This window comes from Amia ocellicauda, unplaced genomic scaffold (assembly GCF_036373705.1).
Source record: "Amia ocellicauda isolate fAmiCal2 unplaced genomic scaffold, fAmiCal2.hap1 HAP1_SCAFFOLD_108, whole genome shotgun sequence".
NCBI lineage: Eukaryota > Metazoa > Chordata > Actinopteri > Amiiformes > Amiidae > Amia > Amia ocellicauda.
Window position 1 is genome coordinate 69,060 of NW_027102673.1, and position 22,341 is coordinate 91,400.

Here is a 22,341-nt window from a genome sequence, read left to right on the forward strand (position 1 = left end):
TTGGTTTTGAATAAATTTAACAATTTATATCTTTGGAATTGGTGTCTGTGTCCAATTATTACAGAAATTGAGTTCTACAAGATTCCAGGATTCGTGATAAGGTGATACTATAAATTCACTTCTTAAATTGAAATTTATAAGTGTACCTTACGATACAACTGATAGCACTGCAACTCAGTGTAGGTGTGCGTTCAGTCCGGCAAACACAACATTTCAGTTATGAAACGCTTTCTACAGGTGATGTATAAATGTAATATTTTCACACATTTGAATAAGTTTGATTTGATACAAGATTTATGAAGTTGACCAAACAAAATGACATAATATTTTTCAGGGGATAAAAATCTCACGACACAATTGGGTAGTACTCACGGTACACGGGTTGAAAACCACTGAGCCAAGCCACGGTGCTTCTTGGCTTTGCACAGCCACAGAGACTTCCAGAGGAAGACGGTGAGAAGCTTCCCTTTGATAGCTCAGTTGGTAGAGTGGAGGACTGTAGGTTTCAGGCAGCGGGCTTCCTTAGGTCGCTGGTTCAATTCCGGCTCGAAGAAAGGCGTGATTATGGTTTGACATCGGTTTTGGACGAGCTCCCAAATGTCAAGCCATTGGAATTGCATGAGGACAAGGAAAAAACCCCGGAAATTCGGATTTGTTGTGGAGAACTCGCATTGCCCACACATCTCATATGCATGTGACCCTTTTCACCCTGAGCCCAGTTTTCTAAACCGTCCAGAAAGCGGTCTGGAAATATCATGAAGCCAACACATTGTGAAGCACCTCACTGAAGCCCGGGTAGTTCAGCCGGTAGAGCATCAGACTTTTAATCCGAGGGTCCAGGGTTCAAGTCCCTGTTTGGGTGCCTTGTTGACCGAGGGCCATGATGGTAAAATGACAATGAAATCTGCAGTTGCGTCTAGGCGAGGTGTCTAGTCCTCTTTGCTTCTTTCGGCAAATATCCAGCCTGTTGTCTTCCAGAGGCAAGTCAAGCCAGGAACTCTGAGAGGTGTTTTTGCCGTTGACGACGTGTCACTTTAGAACAGCACAACATGCATCTCTACTTGACTTGGCACAATCTGTGAGGGTTGGGCCAACACAACGTGTCCACACATTTGCAGTCGTCTTGAAATACTTGGAATGACCTGTGGCCCCATGCCATGCAGAAGTCCACAGCTATGCGTGTCAGCATGCTCTGCTCCTCATCCCCAATGTGCCACTTGTAAGAACTGTGTAAAAAGCGACAGAGAACGTGATCAGCAAAGAAACACAATTCTCCTGAGAACGACAATCATCGTGCCGATCGTAATCTCAGTGCATACCTGGATGCCCAACAAGCCAAGCCAGTGGTTCCCAAGCGTTGTAATGCCACGGCACACTTTGCTGAGACCAAAAACCTTCGCGGCGCACCAACATGAAAAAATAAATAAAAGGATTTACTAGTTATTGTCTCAGCTGAATGGCAACAGGCTGCTAAAACTATTATCACACGCACATTGCATGTTAATGTATGTCAGTAAGGGAGTAATTAAAAGGGCAAATGTGTGAAGTGCAAGGAGTGGCCTTTAGTGGTTAGGTAAAAAAGTACACAGACAAACTAAATAATCCCTTGATACAAATCATTTATTTAGTGCAGACAGACCAAGACCAGCCACAATAAACTATTCGCAGTAAATATAAATTCACAGCAAAATAGGTTCAGTTCAAAATATCCTATAACAAGCTGTATGTAACGAAGTGGTTAAACGTTACAAAGGGCATTACAATTGTTGAAAAACAATAGCACACGGATCAAACATGCTATCCCCGCCATTTTATTCGATTTGATTAGACGTTTCGCGACCGAAATGTTTTGTGTGCGGACTGAACGCACACCTGAGCCGAGCACGATCACAATACATATTCACAATTAATCTAAGCAGTATCATATTGTAACCGTTTCGGTCTGTTATCAACCCTTCCGGATCCAAAACCAGGAGTCAGACACCCTTTTCGGTGGACACGCTGTTGACTTCTCACAAGCACCATCCGCCTTCACAGAGGCAGCGCTAGCAGTGGAAAGAACAAAAACGGAGGGAAAATTCGCTTGCGCCGAACGGGGTCGAGAGATCCGCTGTGACGCAGGAGTGCGAGAGGACTCGACACCACCGAGCACGGGCGCGAGAGGGAGAGATACCCACGGTGTGAGAAACCGCCCGCGACGCAAGCACCAGATGCCCGCAAGGACAATGGGAACCGGCGCGCTACCGAGAAACTGACCAAGATATGGAACGCTTCACGAATTTGCGTGTCATCCTTGCACAGGGGCCATGCAAATCTTCTCTGTATCGTTCCAGTTTTATTATACGTATTGCCGTCGCGAACACAAGGGCTGGGTTAGAGAGCACCCGCCTTTGTACCCAGGTGGGCCGGGGGAGCGAGGCGACTCGCTGTTTGGGGCCGGGAAGCCTGTCCCACTCCCTGCTCGTTGGCGGTGAGGCCGGGGGCCTTCCCTGGAGAGACTCTAGCGCCTCTCTTTCACCAAACGTCCGTACCACCATGGCAGACAGGGACACTTCACCCCATCCCCATGCCGGGCAGAGGCATGCTGGGGGAATGTGCAAATCCGGAGAGGTAATCAATCAACCGTAATCCCAAGTGTCATTGGAAAACGGAGCAGAAATCCACTACAATCCCCGATACGCCGAAGTAGTGGGCAGAGATGCTTCCCCCCTGCCAGCCGCCAGGCGGAGCGGCCGGGGCTGCGCTGGTGAGGTGAGGTGTATCGTATCGTATCGTATCTTGATGTTCCCTTACAGCCCCCCTCCCCTGAGCCATTAACGATGACTCCATACCTGGTCTGCAATGATTAGCTCACAATGTGGGCTGCAGGACGTGCGTGACCTGTAGATTTCTCCACTGCACCTGTGTAACGTCTTGAACACGTCATTGGTACTAAGCCTTGGTGGGTAATTTGATTCTGAATTGCACCATTATAAAAATCTCTTGTGCCTTGGCAAGTCGCACAGGAAGAGGGCGTCTGCTAAGAAAGAAGTAGTGAGAAATGACAATCGGTCGCCTGCCCCGTTTAGCTTCCGAGATCTGACGAGATCGGGCGCGTTCAGGATGGTGTGGCCAAAAGCAGAGAGGCCTGGCTGCATGATGTCGCTTAAAGGCTGGTGGGTATTGACGGAACTTCCAGCAAAAAAAAAAAAAAAAAAAAAAAAAAATGGAGGGAACAATATCAGTGCAGCAAAGGGTGTTGTAAGTAGCGGGATACGTGTAAAATTCTTCAATTATATCTCCTCCAGACAGAAAGAGAGTATTAAGAGCTACGATGAAGTTACCCAAGTGACGTAAAAAGCTTGCAGCACCTGGTATTTCCAGGAGGTCTCCCATCCAAGTACTGACCAGGCCCTGACCCGTTTAAGTTCCGAGATCTGACGAGACGGGGTGCGTCCAGGACGGTGTAGCCGCAAGCCGAGAGGCCTGGCTGCATGATGTCTCTTTAAGGCAGACGGGTGTTGACGGAACTTCCAGCAAATAAAAAAAGAAAAATGGAGGGAAAAATATCAGTTCAGCAAAGGGTGTTGAAAGTAGCCGGGTACGTGTACATTTCTTCAATTATATCTCCTCCAGACAGAAAGAGAGAATTAAGAGCTACAATGAAGTTACCCAGGAGACATAAAAAGCTTGCAGCACCTGGTATTTCCAGGAGGTCACCCATCCAAGTACTGACCAGGCCCTGCCCCGTTTAGCTTCCGAGATCTGACAAGATCGGTAGCGTTCAGGACGGTGAGGCCGCAAGCCGAGACGCCTGGCTGCATGATGTCTCTTAAAGGCTGGCGGGTATTGACGGAACTTCCAGCAAAAAAAAAAAAAAAAAAAAGAAAAATGGATGGAAAAATATCAGTGCAGCAAAGGGTGTTGAAAGAAGCCGGGTACGTGTACAATTCTTCAATTATATCTCCTCCAGACAGAAAGAGAGAATTAAGAGCTACAATGAAGTTACCCAGGAGACGTAAAAAGCTTGCAGTACCTGGTATTTCCAGGAGGTCTCCCATGCAAGTACTGATCAGGCCCTGCCCCGTTTAGCTTCCGAGATCTGATGAGATCGGGCGTGTTCAGAACGGTGAGGCCGCAAGCCAAGAGGCCAGGCTGCATGATGTCTCTTAATGGCTGGCGGGTATTGACGTAACTTCCAGCAAAAAAAAAAAAAAAATGAAAAATGGAGGGAAAAATATCAGTGCAGCAAAGGGTGTTGACAGTAGCCGGGTACGTGTACAATTCTTCAATTATATCTCCTCCTGACAGAAAGAGAGAATTAAGAACTACGATGAAGTAACCCAGGAGACGTAAAAAGTTTGCAGTACCTGGTATTTCCAGGAGGTCACCCATCCAAATACTGACCAGGCCCTGCCACGATTTGCTTCCAAGATCTCACAAGATTGGGCGCGTTCAGGACAGTGTGGCCGCAAGCAAAGAGGCCTGGCTGCATGATGTCTCTTAAAGGCTGGCGGGTATTGACGGAACTTCCAGCAAAAAAAAATAAAAATAAAGAAAAATGGAGGGAAAAATATCAGTGCAGCAAAGGCTGTTGATAGTAGCCGGGTACGTGTACAATTCCTAAATTATAACACCTCCAGACAGAAAGAGAGTATTAAGAGCTACGATGAAGTTTCCCAGGAGACGTAAAAAGCTGGCAGCACCTGGTATTTCCAGGAGATCACCCATCAAAGTACTGACCAGGCCCTGCCCCGTTTAGCTTCCGAGATCTGTCGAGATCGGGCGCGTTCAGGACGGTGTGGACGCAAGCCAAGAGGGCTGGCTGCATGATATCTCTTAAAGGCTGGCGGGTATTGATGGAACTTCCAACAAAAAAAAAAAAAGAAAAATGAAGGGAAAAATACCAGTGCAGCAAAGGGTGTTGAAAGAAGCCGGGTATGTGAATAATACTTCAATTATATCTCCTTCAGACAGAAAGAGAGTATTAAGAGCTACGATGAAGTTACCCAGGAGACGTAAAAGCTTGCAGCACCAGGTATTTCCAGGAGGTCTCACATTCAAGTACTGACCAGGTCCTGCCCCGTTTAGCTTCCGAGATCTGACGAGATCGGTCGCGTTCAGGATGGTGTGGCCGCAAGCCAAGATGCCTGGCTGCATGATGTCTCTTAAAGGCTGGCGGGTATTGACGGAACTTCCAGCAAAAAAAAAAAGAAAAATAGAGGGAAAAATACCAGTGCAGCAAAGGGTGTTGAAAGTAGCCGGGTACGTGTACAATTCTTCAATTATATCTTCTCCAGACAGAAAGAGAGTATTAAGAGCTACGATGAAGTTCCCCAGGAGACGTAAAAAGCTGGCAGCACCTGGTATTTCCTGGAGATCTCCCATCCAAGTACTGACCAGGTCCTGCCCCGTTTAGTTTCCGAGATCTGACGAGATTGGGCGCGTTCAGGACTGTGTGTCCGCAAGCCGAGAGGCCTGGTTGCATGATGTCTCTTAAAGGCTGGCGGATATTGACGGAACTTCCAGAAAAAAGAAAAAAGAAAAAGAAAAATGGAGGAAAAAATATCAGTGCAGCAAAGGGTGTTGAAAGTAGCCGGGTACGTGTACATTTCATCAATTATATCTCCTCCAGACAGAAAGAGAGTATTAAGATCTACGATGAAGTTACCCAGGAGACGTAAAAAGCTTGCAGTACCTGGTATTTCCAGGAGGTCTCCCATCCAAGTACTGATCAGGCGCTGCTCCATTTAGCTTCCGAGATCTGATGAAATCGGGCGCGTTCAGAACGGTGTGGCCGCAAGCCAAGAGGCCTGGCTGCATGATGTCTCTTAAAGGCTGGAGGGTATTGACAGAACTTCCAGCAAAAAAAAAAAAAAAAAGAAAAATACACATACCACGTGGGCAATTCTAGAGCGTCCCCTAGAGTACAAACAGTGTATCGTGCCTACAAAAGTTTTCTTGTTACTAACCTTTGGAATCTGGATTTCTGGACAAAGCTCTCCAATAACTATTACAGAACTTAGTTCTTTTCAGTCTAAGATTCCTCTCACGGGGCACCAATTATGTAGCGTAAGGTACACTTATAAATTTCAATTATAGAAGTGTATTTATAGTATCACCTTATCACGAATCCTGGAATCTTGTAGAACTCAATTTCTGTAATAATTTGACGCAGACACCATTTCCAAAGATATAAATTGTCAAATTTATTCAAAACAAAGACTAAATGTAGCACTACACTAATTATACAAAAGGGAAAAACTAATTAAAATTCAACTCTAGATCAACAAATCAAAGACAAATCACTTCCGTGACCAAATCAAAGACCATGGGATCGCATATGATAACACACAAATCGTTAAACAAAAAAGGTTATAAACACATTGACTACAATACCGGTTAGTAAGACGAAGGTGAGTCTCTCGTTAGTATTATTAGTCACACATTAAATAACTACGCAGGTTAGTATTTATGTCAGGTAACTTCTCATTATATATATATATATATATATATATATATATATATATATATATATATATATATATATATATCAGTCTCATTTACGTTTAGGTGCCAAGAAAGATCCTATCATTACTTGTTACCACAATTTTCCTTAACTGATTATTATTCAATGATTAAGGATAGGCAGGGCCACCACTAATCTAATGTCTATTAACTTGTGTCAATTTCAGAATAAACAGTAAAACAGGAATGAGAAGATATTTCTCGGCGTTGACAGATTTTATTTCTAAAATTATCAACAAAACAGTTTAATGCAACACACATTTATATTTAAGAAAACTAAATGATATTACACATTCTAGAGTTATGAATCACAGATTAACATTTCTAATTGATTTCTCAAATGTCATGAATCATGAACTCCAAACTGTTAAACTTATGTGAACTTCGTCGCAGATAGGCCTCTCTGGCTTCCGGCTCAGATAACAGCACACGGCACGAGTTCCGTGTGGTTGGAACAAAGGCAGTCCGGTTCGGCTTTGTCCAAGAACTTCCACTCAGTCGATGCACCTGGAAGTTGGGGTTTCGCGAAAGTAGAGTCGTTTCCAAACAGATTTTCCACTGGTTTGAAGGCTCCAAGGTTGTGCACAAAATCTTCTTTGTAAGCTGGGGTTCCACCGTAGTTACTTGAAGATGAAGTCTTTGAGGAAAGCAGGGCCCTGTTTGTTCCAAGGGTCAAGTTTCTTAAGACTCAATTAGCTATTTAAATGACTGACACTTTCGTATTCAGTCGACTTAGTCAATTGTCCAGCTGTAAAACTCCACTGATCAGGTGGGCACAGGCGGGCAGTGCAGTCTGTAAAGTTCTTTATTTAATAAAGTCCTTTAAAAGAATTCTTCGTACGGCTCAATCTCCTTCTCCCAGTTTAACTCTTCTGTTGCCGGCAAAGACTTGGTTGGTTTCTGGTTCCGGTTCTGGCAACAGAGCTACAGGTTATGCTGTGGCAGCGAGTTACTGGTTCAGGTGAGAGAGAGAGAGAAAGAAAGGCCGTGTTTGTCCTTTATAGTCTGTCAGATCAATAGGTGATTGGTTCCTGAGTTCTTGAGATTGGATTTCGGTTTCAGCCCCCAGTGTCCTATTGGAGGGGGGCTTGATTTATGACTGATGTCAATCCATGCCATCTTTTGGAAATGCCGGTTGGCCTGGGTTCGTAGCTCTATGTCGGGATTTCAGCTCTCATCCACTTCAAAGAGTTTTTATCACCAACAGGCCCCTTTCTCCAGACATCTCATAGCAGAATAACAAACTATTTGGCCTCTTCTCGGTGCCATCCTCCCCAAAACTGTCACTTTGATGCAAACCAGTTCCAAGCTGATGAGCTAAGGAAATCTGATAACTTTGGGGGGGAGAGGTCTTCTTTAGATCCGTGCTTCAGCTCAGAGCCCAAATACTCTTATCCAAATACACCCAACATAACGCTACACACCACATCCCAAAGATGCTCTATTGGGTTGAGATCTGGTGACTGTGGTTGCCAGTTTAGTACAGTGAACTCATTGTCATGTTCAAGAAACCAATTTGAAATGATTCGACCTTTGTGACATGGTGCATTATCCTGCTGGAAGTAGCCATCAGAGGACGGGTACATGGTGGTCATAAAGGGATGGACATGGTCAGAAACAATGGGCCGTGGCATTTAAACGATGCCCGATTGGCACTAAGGGGCCTAAAGTGTGCCAAGAAAACATCCCCCACACCATTACACCACCACCACCAGCCTGCACAGTGGTAACAAGGCATGATGGATCCATGTTCTCATTCTGTATACACCAAATTCTGACTCTGAAATCGAGACTCATCAGACGTATGTATGTATGTATGCATGTCCAATTGCTTTGACAATACAAATGCACTGAATTGAGAGAGAGAGAGAGAGAGAGGTAGTCCAGACCGCTGCAAAATTCCTGCTGAAGTGATCTGGATCACCACACAATGGCCCAAGGACCACTGCAAACTTGGATTTCAATGTATTTGTGTAATGTGTGTTGCAATAGCACCTACCATGTTCCTTTGTGGTGATCTGGTTAATTCTGATCTGGGAAAACCACAATCCTGCAGGTTTAATAAGTCTCTCTACACATCAGTCCCTGAGTACCTTCAACCAATGGTCATTTTGACCAATTAAGCCCAAGATTTGAGTCAATTAAGTTGTCAAGGACTACCCAGTGAAGACGTGAACTCACGACTAGGTCACACTGTGAGCTCACCAGAGCAGACATTACACTGAGCTCACTGTGAGCTCACTTAGTGCTTTTCCAGCGACATGGTGATGGTGCTGGAGCCGGAGCCGCTGCCCTTACTCGGTGGCTAACCCACCTCTATGTTACAAATGTTCCCTAAACACTTATTTTGCAAGATCAATAAAAATCCTTTAGGAAATTTAAACTTTTACTGACACACATAGTTAATAGCAATGTATTATAACTTTACCAAAAATAATAATCTGTATATCTTTAATTGTTTAGACATTATTAAGATATAATGCATCTTTCACATAGGGAACATTTGTAACATGTTAGGAAAAACAAACAAATGATTTGAAAATATTCATAATTACAGCATACAATTTGTCAGGCTTCATAAGAATGGTATTTATAACATACTCTGTAAAAATCAAGCAAATAGCATTTGTGGTTCACAAGAAAATATATATATATATATATATAATCAAAGCTATCAGACTATAGCAGCCGTTGTATGAAGACACATACGATTATACAGCATTATTTGGCAGCTTCGCAAGACCTAATTTTAAACGTTGTTGGTAAGTTAGATAATTAGTGGGGACCCTCTATTTGCAGTTCTTCCCCTCCATAATTGCTAAAATAAAGTTTTACTGACATTTTATTGACCCTACCACTGCATAGGGCATATCTGTAACATGAACGCTACTGAATGGCACATACATTGAAAACTACAGAGAACTGAGACAAATCCACTTTACACTTCATAAATAATCTTAAAACGTTTCCAACCAAGGCAACACCCACTTGAAATACATTAATTCTCATTTTTGGTAAACAAAAAGAGAGATTGTTACATATGTTCCCTATGATGCATCTACAGAGAGAGAGAGACAGACAGACACTAACACTCTCTCTCTCTCTCTCTCTCAGCTGGGAGTGTGTGGGAGGGGTCTGCAGTGAGCGGGAGTGCTGCTGAGAGCTCTGTCCTTTGGCTGCGTTTTTTTGTTGCTTTACTTTTTTCAGTTTGTTTATTTTGTCTTCTGTTTTCAGTGCTTTTCTTATTGTGGGGGAACAGGGGAGGGGAGGGGGGAGTACCGGTAGTTCTTCCCGGGTCGGGGGGTCGGACCCCCTGAATGCGTCTTTGATAAGAAAAACTGACCCGACGCCATGGAGTCAAGATCGCTCCGGTGCAGTTCTGCCCCCTAGAGCAGTGTGTGTTAGCGGTTGGGGAGGTAGCAGGGTGTGAAAATATCAAGTCTGCTGCCATTGTTATCTTCTTAAAAACCACTGATCTGCTCAATCAGCTAGTGGCTAATGGCACAGTGTTAGACGACACTTTCACCCCGGTGTTGCCGCTCGCTGCTCCTGCCCGGAAGGTAACGCTGTCTAACGTCCCTCTGTTCATCCGCACCGGCTCGGGCAGCTGATGTCCGGCATTAAGAGGGTCCCGCTGGGCTGCAAAGCCCCGCAACTGAAACACGTCGTGTCCTTCCGAAGGCAGCTGTATATGATCCTCAATAACATCAATGAGGATCTTAATGTCTCCGAAGTTGGATCTCTCTTTCTGCCACCACCACGAAGATTGCTCTTTAGTAATGTTGGAAAGTCAAAGACAGCAACCGTCAGGGTTCTTGCATATGACGTATTCGTGCTGCACCTCTCTGCAAGGATCCAGGACAGTTTGTCAATGTAAACTCCAGTGCCTGGGAATATTTCCACCTAAAAGACAATGGTAAATAAAAAACAAGTTTATCCCCAAACTATTCTTATATTATGTTAAGTGGAATACTCAGACATTATCAGTGAGGCTGTGATTTTGTTACAGAAATGTGTTATTAAAGACCACAGTATGTCTCAATTCTAAGTTTATTAATTTACAGACATAATAAAGTCAGTGAATCTGTGACACCCATAATTCAATTACATTCTTATTATCAACTATAACTATGAATATACCTGATAATGTAGCATCATTAGATTGTTTACAACCAATATTTGTTTTCAATATATATATTTTTACCTTGTCTTTGTAATATTGTAGACCAAGAGTGTTACACCTGTTTTGGTGATTCTTTGTCAGATTCAGAACAATTTGCTGTGGGGCTGTCAGAACCACTTGATGGTGACACACTTTTGTCTTCATTGCTGATAAATGTGGCTTTTGTTACAATTTTTTTCAGATTGTCCAAAATTGATTGATAATCATTTCTAGTAATATATTTAATACAAAGTGAAAACAAAACCATCAATGCCTGCAATTATACTTGAGAGACTTGCTCTATGTTATTGGCAAACTGACCTTTTTGTGGGTCATTAACATTAGCTACGAAAAAAATAAAAAAGATAAAATACAACAATTACCAGGTCTAATGTAATGCATATAGTCATTAATGTAGGATTATGAAGTTATGTTGAAAAACTTTATTTAATAATCAGTATTATTAAACTATTAGACAGTGCACATTACGAGTCTGTATTGTGGTTCTAGATTACTTCAGTATGATCAACTATAATACATTACTCTGGAATCTAAATTACTTAAGAATAACATTTATCAAGGTAAGGAATTATTTGCTATAAATAAAAAAACTTACCATCAACCATACGGTTTCGAAGACATTGGTTTTCATTTTTAAGTCTTGTGTTTTCCTTTTCGAGCTGCTTAACTTTTTGCTGTAGCTCAACTTCACTGGACTCTTTAAATGTCTGTAGAATGTGATGGGATCTAATTCTTGAAGCTCCATCGGTTTTCTTTCTTATTTTGTGCTGTATTCAGAGAGAAAAAGAGTTTAAAATGAAATTATATATATATATATATATATATATATATGAAAATGATTAAAAAAAAACAATCCTGCAATACATTTATTTAATATTTGCAGTAATTATCTCACCGGTAACTGTGGTTCATCAAGGTCACTATCATCTGAAATTTGAAGTTTTTTGTTTGTTTTAGGTACTCTCTTCATTTTAGGAGAGGGCATTTTTGTTAGGTCATTAAGTTTTCTTCTTAGTTCACCTTCTTTTCCTAAAATAAAAATAAAATAAATAAAACCCTGCATTATGTCCACAGATATTTGGGGATTATATTTATTTGTCATAAAAATACTGTGCTTTGACCATACAAATTAAGATGAACAGCCAACACTGAATCAAAACTGAAGTTAAATTATATCTGGTTTAATTTATTTTGTGATTTGGGGGATTTTATTGTAAAGCACAACACACAATAAATCGTTCTTACAAATGCCAGTCAAGTATGACGAGTTTTTAGTGCCCTCACCACCACCTACCATGTTATAAGAGTATGTTAGAAGTACAACACATTAATAACTTAAACATTCATTTCAAATATACTGTGATTGTATATATCAAATAGCATGTAAAGACTTTAATGTTTTTTTTTTTTAAATAAACATTTTTACCAGTCATAATGATCTGCGCTTCATGGACAGGCCATCCACCTTTTGGAGGTTTGTTCATGTCTCTCCACTCTGCTCTGAAGTTTCGAGTCGTCTCTTCGTCATCATCAGCAATGCTGAATAAATCAAAATTGCGAAAGCAAGCAGTGGGAATCACGCTGTAAGAGTCTTTGTCGACCCCGCTTTCCCACTTCACCAACGCGTGCATCACCGCCATACTACCTTCACCTTCTCATCCGTTTTTTCTGCGCGTTTTTCCCCCGACAAGTCACGGCACAAAAAACAGTCCCGCTCTGCATTCTGGTACTTGGCGTTCTTAATAACACCAACAGGGTGTAATCGCATAGACCACTCGAGTATAAAGTCTGCTAAGGGGACAGGACAACTGCACCGCATCAAAGGGACGATGGACGGGGCCATGTACCGTCAAATCATGGGTGAGAACCTCCTTCCCTAAGCCAGGGCATTGAAAATGGGTCAAATACTTATTTCCTTCATTAACATGCAAATCAATTTATAACTTTTTTGAAATGCATTTTTCTGGATTTTTTGGCTGTTATTCTGTCTCTCACTGTTAAAATACACCTACCATTAAAATTATAGACTGATCATTTCTTTGTCAGTGGGCAAACGTACAAAATCAGCAGGGGATCAAATACTTTTTTCCCCCACTGTACATACATATATATGGAAAAGAAACATTACAAGTATAAATCACAATAAGATGTAATAAAGTACAGATAAACAAAATGTAATAAAATGTGATCTTTTTGAAAATGCAGGGACGTCACTGGAAAAGATGAGGTCTGGATGGCAGCATATGTTGCTCCAAAATGTGTACATCTCTTCTGCAAAAATGGTGCCCTCACAGATGTGCGAGTTATATGACAGACAAACAGACAGACAGACAGACAGACACTCACACACACTGTCACACCCCCACACACACACACTTTCACAGAGAGACATACACACACACACACTCACTTTCACACAGAGACAGGCACACACACGTACAGACACACACACTAACTTTCACACAGAGACAGACACACACACACACACACATACATACAGGATAACGCCAAACCACATTCTGCCCAGATTTCAAGCGCATGGTTGCATAGGCAGAGAGTGCGGGTGCTAGCATGGCCTGCCTGCAGTCCTGACCTGTCTCCAAATTGAGAATGTGTGGCGCACTAGTGCAAATTAAGACAATGAAGGCCCTGTGCAGTTGCGCAGCTGAGGAAATGCATAATGGATGAATGGGGGAAAATCCCGCTTGCTAAACTTAACCAAGTGGTGTCTTCAGTGCCCAAGTGCTTAATAAGTGTTATTAAAAGAAAAGGTGATGTTACATAGTGGTAAACAGTCGACTGTCCCAACTTTCTTGGTTTCTTTTCACTGCTAATGAGATGCTGTAGAGTGAGTTAGTTATATTGCTTTCAGGAGCTCTAATCGTATTGATGAGTTCATGCAGCATTTTTAATTGAATTTCAAAAAGAAATCCTTGCTGTCTGGCCTGTGTGTATGAGATGTACTCTGTCAATCTTTGGCTAACAACTGAAACATTGGTAGAACAGAAATGGCAACATAAAAAAGAAAAGTACATTTTAAAAGAGCACATTAAATAGGATGAATATACAGTTTTTTACAATCACTTTGTCACTAATTTCAGAACCTTGATGTCATTTTTCAAAACTCTAGACACAAAACTCAAAACGGTCATCACTTGTAACACAGGCTGTCCAATGTTCAAGACATTGCATTGTGCATTCATATCTTTAAAGAAACCTTGCACTTGCAGACTTGTTGGTTCAAATAACTCATTTATCATGAAATACCATAGTAACATAGTAAAACAGAAGATACCGATAGTTTCACTGTGTAGTTGTTCGTACAATCATTAAATATTGTAGTACAAAATATGTGATACATGTTTCATTATGGTACTACACATAAATACATCACTGTAAAAGGACTAGTAGAGAGAATACTACAGACACAGTGGAATCATTGAACAAAATCTGAAATACAATACAATACAATACAATCAAATCACACCATAGGTTTCTTTGAATCCATGCAACAATAATTAGCTACAAAAAAGAACAAAACTACAGTAAAATGTCAACTGCAGTGTTCCTCACCTGGCTTAGTGTAAAAAGCAAAACAAAGGATTGATTACCGTACTTCTAAATTTCCATCAGCCCTGTGTTCAGGTTCAGGTTCTCACAACCATTTTTCACAAGAGGCATCTTGAAACTGAACATACCTGAACATATTCAGTCATCAGCTGCTTCACTCTGTCTGCATTTCTTTCAAAAGGCACACTATACTCTGTGCTACACATTGGTATGCAGTATACAGTCATTTGACAATTGAGAGTAGCCTAATGTTTTGTGCATGCTGAAGACTTGCCGCTTCTCAGTACGGAAATTTCTGATGATTGAGGCCACAGTTGATCCTGAGTTGATTCTGAGGTTTGATTGAATCATTGTAGCTGCCTCAGTCATGGTCATGCCATGATTTATAACATGCTCTACAACTATTTCTCGGATTTCACTGGACACTATTTGCTGTTGCTGCCGCTGTCTGGTCCGTGGCCTTGTCCTCTACCACGTTCCCCCAACACCTCTCAAATGAGGCCCATGGCTGCCTCTCTGGTGAGCCCTAAGCCCTCCTCTATGACGAGGCCCATGACCACCTCTCAGAAGGGGTGCATGTCCCCTTCCATTCCTTTGACCACCACGTCTTCCTCCTCCCACTGCTTTACCTCTATTGTGACCTGGATGACCTGCCGGCTCCATGTTATCACTGTGTTGCTGGGGTGGATAGCACTCATTTCACTCGATACTCGTACCACAATGTGAAATCAATCATCAATAACCAGTTGGCAGTATTGGAAAAGCAATTACAAGGGCCTGCATACATACAGTAATGTCAAATCTGATGTGGAAGAACAATCATCTTCAACCAGGTTGGAGCGTTAGTTGCAATGCCTTTAATACACGCAGCGTGGAGAGGAACAGTGACTCAAGAAGATCCCAAAGTCACTCTGCCTTCATTTTAACAGTCAGAGCTTTTATACACAAAAATCAAAGAGCTGGTTATAATCAGAAAGTCATTACTATGTTATCTTAAAAGTTAGCTAAGCAGAATTTATATCATTATAGGACAGAGTTCATAGATCAACACATGGATTAGGGAGCAGGCACTTCAATCATACTGTTTGACATTGTCTCCAAGATTCTCATCGTAAATAAAAAACAGAAATCAAACTACCTTCTGGCCTGACCTTCTAGCTTGACCTTATCTTTCTTAAGTATACAAGAAAGAAAAACAGGTATTAGAGAAAGAATTTCCAACTTTCCTTCCACACTGAAAACATGGTGTGGAAAAGTGCTACATGATGATGAATGATGATGAAATATTACATCCATAGATAATGTAGTCCAACTGGTTCATGCTCCTCGGTTATTGGTGTCAATGGATCTCATTATCCTGAAACTTTCATTATCGAAACATGGAATACTCTTCGTCAGTTTCCATAAAACTATGAATTAAGAGTAATGCAACAGTCACTTATCATTTTGAGCAGCTGTATCAATTGATAGTTAGATCTTTGTAATGAAATGAATAGACAGTGATCTCAGATGTAATGTGTGAATTGCATTTTGAAATGGTAATTCTTTGATGTTAAGTTGTGTCATTTTAGTTCAATGAACAAATGATCTGAGGTTGATGTGTATTGTATCCAAGCAATTGAAAAATGTGCATTTTGATCATTGGGTGTGAGTTTTGTGTCTAGAGTTTTGAAAAATGACATCAAGGTTCTGAAATGAGTGCCAAAGTGATTGTAAAAAAGTGTAATATCAGGGGACAGTGGCTATTACTGATCTGGCCTTCCATGGCCTCTGTATTAATGTAACAGGTCACATTGTATGTGTACACTGATACTTGATAGTATAATATAGTACAAGTAAAAAACATACATAGGTATCATAGAAGTATTTTGCAGAAATGATTAAGGATACTTATCAAAATGGAGAGGAAATGCTAAATCCAGTCTCCCCAGGCTGAGCTTCTATTGCTACACCTGCTAAGTGGCTGCTGGCCCCACTATATGGATAGAGCCACACCAAGTACAAGAGTCTCCCCGTTGCTATTTATATCTCCCTATCCAGTCTTCTATACGTGTCAGGGTGGGGTGCCTATTCCCCTGTGTGTGTGTGAAAGTGTGTCTGTGTGTGTGTCTGTAAGTGTGTGTGTCTGTCTGTGATAGTGTGTGTGTGTGTCTGTCTGTCTGTCTGTCTGTCTGTCTGTGAAAGTGTGTGTGTGTGTGTGTGTGTGTGAAAGTGTGTGTGAGTGTTTGTCTGTCTGTCTGTCATGTAACTTGCACATCTGTTAGGGCACCATTAATGCAGAGATGTACACATATTGTTTATTTTCCATATATATGTATGTATGTATGTATGCATGTCCAATTGCTTTGACAATACAAATGCACTGAATTGAGACAGAGAGAGAGAGAGAGAGAGAGAGAGAGAGAGAGAGACAGAGAGAGAGAGGTGCTAAGGCACATTTGTAACATAAATTAGGGAACATTTGAAACATGCTTAGGGAACATTCATAAGAACATAAGAACATAAGAACATAAGAAAGTTTACAAACGAGAGGAGGCCATTCGACCCATCATGCTCGTTTGGTGTCCATTAATATCTAAGTGATCCATGGATCCTATCCAGTCTATTTTTAAATGTTCCCAAACTTTCAGCTTCTACCACTTTCCATCTTGAATGCCTTGAAGCCCAATTTCCATTTGTGTCCCCTGGTGTGTGTGTCCCTGCTGATCTGGAAAAGCTCCTCTGGTTTGAGGAACCTTTCATGATTTTGAAGACTTGGATCAAGTCCCCACGTAATCTCCTCTGTTCCAGGGTGAAAAGGTTCAGTTCCCTCAGTCTCTCCGAGTAGGACTTTCCCTTCAGACCTGGAATAAGTCTGGTTGCTCTCCTCTGAACTGCCTCTAAAGCAGCAATATCCTTCTTGAAGTGTGGTGCCCAGAACTGTACACAGTATTCCAGATGAGGTTTAACTAGCGCATTGTACAGTCTTAACATTACTTCCCTTGTTTTAAATTCTACACTTTTGACGATATACCCTAGCATTCTGTATGCCTTTTGTATTGCTTCCCCACATTGTTTGGATGGAGAAAGTGAATCCACATAGATTCCTAGGTCTTTCTCATGCATTACTTCATCTAGATCTGTACCTCCCATAGTGTAATTATAGTGGACATTTTTGTTTCCTGCATGTATTACCTTGCACTTGTCCACATTGAATTTCATTTGCGAGGTGTCAGCCCACAACTGAATTTATCTAAGTTCCTCTGAATAGCATGTGCTGCCAAGATTGTATCTGCTGAGCCACCTATTTTAGTATCATCTGCAAATTTGACAAGGTTGCTAAGTATCCCAGAGTCCAGATCATTAATATAGATTAGAAAAAGCAAAGGCCCTAGTACTGATCCCTGTGGAACTCCACTAACAACCTCACTCCAGTTAGAAGTGACTCCTCTAATCTGTTTCCTATACATCAACCAGTTCATAATCCATCTACTTACATTACCCTGAATGCCTACAGCTTCCAATTTGAGGATCAGTCTTTGGTGTGGAACCTTATCAAAAGCTTTTTGGAAATCTAAGTATATCATATCATATGCTTTCACGTGATCTACAGCTGCAGTTGCATGTTCAAAAAAATTTATTATGTAAGTAAGACATGATCTGCCTCGTCTAAACCCAAGTTGACTATCTCCAAGAATATGGTTTTCATTGAGATGCTCCTCTTATTTTCTGTCTAATCATTTTTTCCAACATTTTACAGGTGATGCAGGTGAGACTGATTGGTCTGTAATTTCCTGGCTCAGTTTTGTCCCCTTTCTTGTGGATTGGTATGAAATTTGCTGTCTTCCAGTCAGTGGGAACATCCCCTGTTCTAAGTGTCATTTGGAATAATCGAGTTAGCAGCCTATACATAATTTCCCTCATTTCTTTAAGTACTGTTGGAAATATCCCATCTGGCCCAGGTGATTTGTTTGATTTTAATTCTGCTAGTCCCTTTAGTACCTCCTCCTCATTTATCCTGATCTCTCTTAGGGTTTGACTGGATTGATTGTCAACCTGTGGCATGTCATCTGTTTCTTCTTTTCTAAAAACCTCTGTGAAATACTCATTTAGAATATTTGACACATCTTGTTCGTTTTCCAAGATACCTCCATTTTTGCTCTTTATCTGTTTCACCTCCTCCTTAATTGACCGCTTGCTGTTGTAATTTTGAAAAAAGCTCATTGCATTGGTTGTAGCTCCAAGAGCTATGTTTCTTTCTATTTCCCTCTTTGCTTTCCTGATCCCTTTCTTAAGATCTCTTTGCAGCTCAACATATTCTATGTATTTTGTTTCATCACCATCCCTTTTGTATGTGCTATACAACATTTTCTTCCTCTTTATATTTTTTTGCATGCCTCTGGTTTGTATGTATGTATGTATGTATGTATGTATGTATGTGTGGAAGGAAAGTTAGAATTTCTTTTCTCACAACTGTTTTTCTTTCTTGTATACTTAAGAAAGATAAGGTCAAGCTAGAAGGTCAGGAGGCCATAAGGTAGTTTGATTTCTCTTTGTTATTTACAATGAGAACCTTGGAGACAATGTCAAACAGAATGACCTACGTGCCTGTTCCCTAATACCATGTGTAGACCTATGAACTCTGTTCTATAATGATATATGTTCTGCTTAGTTAGCCTTTAAGATAACATAGTAATGACTTTCTAGCATGTATGTATGTATGTATATATATATATATATATATATATATATATATATATATATATATATATATATGTATGAATGTATGTATGTCCAATTGCTTTGACAATACAAATGAATAGAATTGAGAGGGAGAGAGAGAGAGAGACAAACAGACAGACTGACAAACAGAAAAACAGACAGACACAGACACACACACACACACACACACAGAGCCAGCCAGCCAGCCAGCTCAGCGATGACATCACGAGCCTCTCTCAGCTGACTTCTATGACATCACAGAGCACGTACATTCCATTGCTTGCCGTCTGTCAACCACCCAGTCACTGCCAGCCAGACTGGCTGGCTGGCTGGATGGGGGGGCTGCTTGCTGCTTCTGCGTACCTTAGCAAGCTTATTTGCTTGACCGGCCTTCCTACTCCTCTGCCCACATGCCCACCTATGCCCGATCTGCTGTTCACCTGGATCACAGCTCCGCCCCAACAAGGCAGATCCTCCCAAAAATGGTACAAACTGATTCACGTTCCCCTCCACGGAAAACTTTAGCCCAAAATAAGGGACACATTCTGTAACAACATAATGGATGCCCACCCAACCTGTGACAAAACTGAGAAAAAAGAAAAACGCTCAGTCCTCCTGGGGTAGGGACACACAGCCACCCTGGCTGCCCAATATGTCAGCGCCTACCACAGCCTGAGGGACACAGTGACACACGAGCACCGACTGTAAATATAATGTAAATACTCGTTTGTAATGCATGTCGTTGTATTTCAAAAAAGGAATCTGGAAATAGTAAACCTATTTTCTTTATTTGTATGTATTAAAGATCACATTTTATTACATTTTCTTTTTCTGTACTTGATTACGTGATTCATAATTCTATTATTCATTTTCCGTGTATATGTATATATGTATGTATGTATGTGTGTATATATATATATATATATATATATATATGTATATGTATGTATGTCCAATTGCTTTGACAATACAAATGAATTGAATTGAGAGGGAGAGAGAGAAAGAGAGAGAGAGAGAGAGAGAGAGAGGAATATGAGCTCCTAAAAAACATTTGTTTTTATACATAAGCAGATTTAATTTGTCATTTACAAATGAATATATAGCACTATAAACATACACAGAAGACATGGAATAGAAATTCAGAAGAAAAAGTATTCAAAAAATAATAATTTTAATAAAAACACAAAAAGTAGAAAGCAGAGAGACAGTTCAGGAAGAAAAGTCAGAAAAGAAAAGCTGAAGACAAGAATTGGAGGTAAGACCTTTCACCTATAGACACAAATTATTAAACAAAACAATATATATAAATAAAATAAATAAGCATTCTCAGTAGTTGACTCAGCTAATGAAAATGCAGAGCTCACTTTGAATAGAGTGACAGTAGGAGAGAGCCCAACTGCCACTGAGACTGATACAAATCTATCGAACAGCAGTCTGACTGCAGAGCTGCCTTTTGAAATCCGATACCCTGAAGACATTCGCTCTACACAGGCTAAGAAGGACTACACAAACAAGCTGTGATGAGAGCATCTCCTGAGACCCTCATCCTAGACTACACCGGTAAAGGAGAAAACAGGGTCAAGAACAATCTACTGTTCTACACCGCCTTTCACAAAACCCTGTGCCAGACATACCCCAATAACAACAAGAGGGGCATTAGCAGAGGCAGGCAGATCTCAGTGCTGGTAGAGAAAGACACAGACAGTGTGATGCTCACTTTTAATGTATACCACAATGGGACCATCATGGTGCAGGGCAGCGAGAGCAGCCTGGACCAATTATCTCTCGGCTTCCACACCTCAAAGCAGCAGACTGAGGTAGAGAAACAAGTGCCAGAGCCGGCCACCCTGCAGTCTGCCCCCAGCCACACGGAGCCAGACAGTGCCCAATCTCCCACAGACTGCCCTCCTGTCTACCCAAAACTCTCCAGCAACATTAAAACACTAAAGGAATGCCTATCAGTGCTGGAGCTGGAGTTTGCGCAGCTCCGGGATGAGATGCACAGACTAAAGATGCAGCACAAGGCTGAGATCCATGAGCTGAGAGCAGCAGTGAGAGACCTGGAGGAGCAGAGTCAAACCCTGAGGACGGAGCTGTGCAGAGCGAGGGAAGAGCTGACCAGGACACCCCAGCACAGCCAGCTAAGGAGCCTGCAGAGCCAGCTGGAGGAGCTAAGAGAGGAGCTACACATCACTGGAGCACAGAGACTACACTGCACTGACCCCACAACACCTCCAACCCCTGACACCTCCAACACTGACACACCCACTGATCCACCCACACTCCCCACCACTCCTGACACCCCCACTATCACCAGACCTGCCACTAATACACAAACCCCTGAAACGCCACTCCCCCAAAACACACCCGCTGCCCCCACCACTTCCGACGCAAACCCGGAGTGGCAGGTCAACACAGAGGTGGTCATTCTGAGCGACTCCAATGGGAAGTTCCTGGATGAGAGGTGCCTCTTCCCTGGGTGAAAAGTGAAAAAGCTTTGGTGCCCGACAGCACAGAGAGCCCTGGAGCTGCTCTCCAAGAGGAGGCTGTGCCAGGTCAAACACATCCTCATCCACACCGGCACTAACGACCTGAGTGCCCGCATGGGCGATGTGGCCTCAGCCCTGAGACAGGTGGCAACGAAAGCCACAGAGGAATTCCCAACTGCCAAAATCACCATCTCCACACTGCTGCCCCGCACAGACATGCCCCTGCACATCATCCAGGCCATCAACGCAGATGTGTCCCGAAGATGTGCCCTCCTCCCCAATGTACACCTGGCACACCACTGAGACATCCAGCCACATCACCTGTATGACCACGACCACCTCAACAAGACGGGTGTGAGGATCTTCGCAAAGGTCCTCAAGGACACAACCCTGTGCCGAAACCCCACACACCCCCACCTCGAGACCAGGAGCAAACCCCCCAGCCCCCGGCCACATCCCCAGCCACCGGCCCCACTCCAGCCCCAGCCCCTGAGACCCCGCGGCCCCACCCCCCATCCCCAGAGGGCCCGTCCAGCACAGCAGAGCGGACAGCCGAGGACCAGCACAGCCACACAGCCACGCAGCAGCGGCTTCCAGAGCCTGGAGGCCCAATGCCGCCCAGCTGGCCCAGATAAGGCAACTCCTCAGTGTCATCTGTACCACACTGCTGAGTTAACTGAGCCTCAACACACATATATATGGTTGTGGAGATGGAGAGTAAGAAAAAATGTAATTTAATTATTCTGATATTTTGATGCAAAGATTAAATCTGTGAGTGATAACGCTACCAATAATAATAATAGAATTCTATACATTATGTATATCCATATATAATTATTAATAGTAATATAATATCAGTTGTAGACCACAAATTAAACTTTCTTATGTAGA

At 42.2% G+C, this 22,341-nt stretch overlaps 3 non-coding genes and 8 pseudogenes across 3 annotated transcripts; 2 read left to right on the top strand and 9 right to left on the bottom strand.

The window, feature by feature from the left end:
* Positions 1-465: 465 nt before the first annotated feature.
* Positions 466-554, top strand: trnay-gua (transfer RNA tyrosine (anticodon GUA)). The gene is given in 2 exon segments: positions 466-502; positions 519-554. It is a non-coding gene; the product is annotated as a tRNA-Tyr (tRNA).
* Positions 555-789: 235 nt separating this feature from the next.
* Positions 790-862, top strand: trnak-uuu (transfer RNA lysine (anticodon UUU)). The gene has a single exon. It is a non-coding gene; the product is annotated as a tRNA-Lys (tRNA).
* A 1,394-nt stretch (positions 863-2,256) lies between these two features.
* On the bottom strand, positions 2,257-2,363 carry LOC136720702 (U6 spliceosomal RNA). Its single transcript, XR_010805610.1, has one exon. It is a non-coding gene; the product is annotated as a U6 spliceosomal RNA (small nuclear RNA).
* A 975-nt stretch (positions 2,364-3,338) lies between these two features.
* Positions 3,339-3,457, bottom strand: LOC136720693 (uncharacterized; annotated as a pseudogene).
* A 209-nt stretch (positions 3,458-3,666) lies between these two features.
* Positions 3,667-3,785, bottom strand: LOC136720700 (uncharacterized; annotated as a pseudogene).
* A 218-nt stretch (positions 3,786-4,003) lies between these two features.
* On the bottom strand, positions 4,004-4,122 carry LOC136720707 (uncharacterized; annotated as a pseudogene).
* A 215-nt stretch (positions 4,123-4,337) lies between these two features.
* LOC136720695 (uncharacterized) lies at positions 4,338-4,456 on the bottom strand (annotated as a pseudogene).
* A 217-nt stretch (positions 4,457-4,673) lies between these two features.
* LOC136720690 (uncharacterized) lies at positions 4,674-4,792 on the bottom strand (annotated as a pseudogene).
* Positions 4,793-5,002: 210 nt separating this feature from the next.
* Positions 5,003-5,121, bottom strand: LOC136720709 (uncharacterized; annotated as a pseudogene).
* A 209-nt stretch (positions 5,122-5,330) lies between these two features.
* Positions 5,331-5,449, bottom strand: LOC136720699 (uncharacterized; annotated as a pseudogene).
* A 216-nt stretch (positions 5,450-5,665) lies between these two features.
* Positions 5,666-5,784, bottom strand: LOC136720691 (uncharacterized; annotated as a pseudogene).
* Between the last annotated feature and the right edge of the window lie 16,557 nt (positions 5,785-22,341).